At 35.3% G+C, this 813-nt stretch overlaps 1 pseudogene; it reads right to left on the bottom strand.

Annotated features, from left to right (window-relative positions):
- Positions 1-327: 327 nt before the first annotated feature.
- The window catches only part of LOC102813812, a 3809-nt pseudogene continuing 3323 nt past the window's right edge, over positions 328-813 (bottom strand).

Genomic DNA, 813 nt, shown 5'->3' on the forward strand with positions numbered 1-813 from the left:
TTCTTAAAAGAACTATCACTTAATAACTGATAATTAGATCTCCAGTGATAATAAATATTATGACTAAAATGACATAACTAAAACAATTCCAGAGTGCCACAAAAGAGATTACAGAGAACAAAACGTGTAACTTTCATACTATCTTTTGGAAGAACAGATGCATCTTCAAAGCATGAGAGTTCAGAGAGGCCATTTAAACAGAGAGATTGTCAATGTGTTCAATCAGACCTATAGACAAAGATACTCGGTGATTAAGTGGCCTAAATACACTTTGCAGATTTTCCTCCAAATATCAAATCTGAGAAAAAACCTAATTTAAAATGTTTCTTAGATATTTTCAATGGTTTCTGAATTACCTGTAGGAAGCTCTGACTTAGATGTATAGAGTTTGATGTGTCTACCATTAAATACAGATCATGTTAAACAAAGCCAAGTTACTTGACCTTTGGTCTGTCAAAGTGTTCATTAGGTACACTTTAAGATGCCTTCATCCATTTTCATAGTGCTCATTCTCAACCTTCATCATAGGAAGTATACAGAAGACCTTCAGCAATGCATAAACGTTAGGAAAGAACTTGTTGTCAGGCAGATGAAGGGTGTCATAAATGGTGGATGGAAGCTCTATATCTTTTCCTATGTGTTTCCACTTAATTCTCCAGCAATAAAGCTCGCTGGCAGCATATCAGAATTGTGCAAGACACTTCTGTACTTGTCAGCATGGTGTTCTTCTGACATATTGAATTTGAGCTGTCCCATGAGGGTACCAAAGATAAGCATTTAATAGCTTTGAGGTGCTGTTCTGAGAATATATAT

This window comes from Chrysochloris asiatica, unplaced genomic scaffold (genome assembly GCF_000296735.1).
Source record: "Chrysochloris asiatica unplaced genomic scaffold, ChrAsi1.0 scaffold00716, whole genome shotgun sequence".
Taxonomy (NCBI): domain Eukaryota; kingdom Metazoa; phylum Chordata; class Mammalia; order Afrosoricida; family Chrysochloridae; genus Chrysochloris; species Chrysochloris asiatica.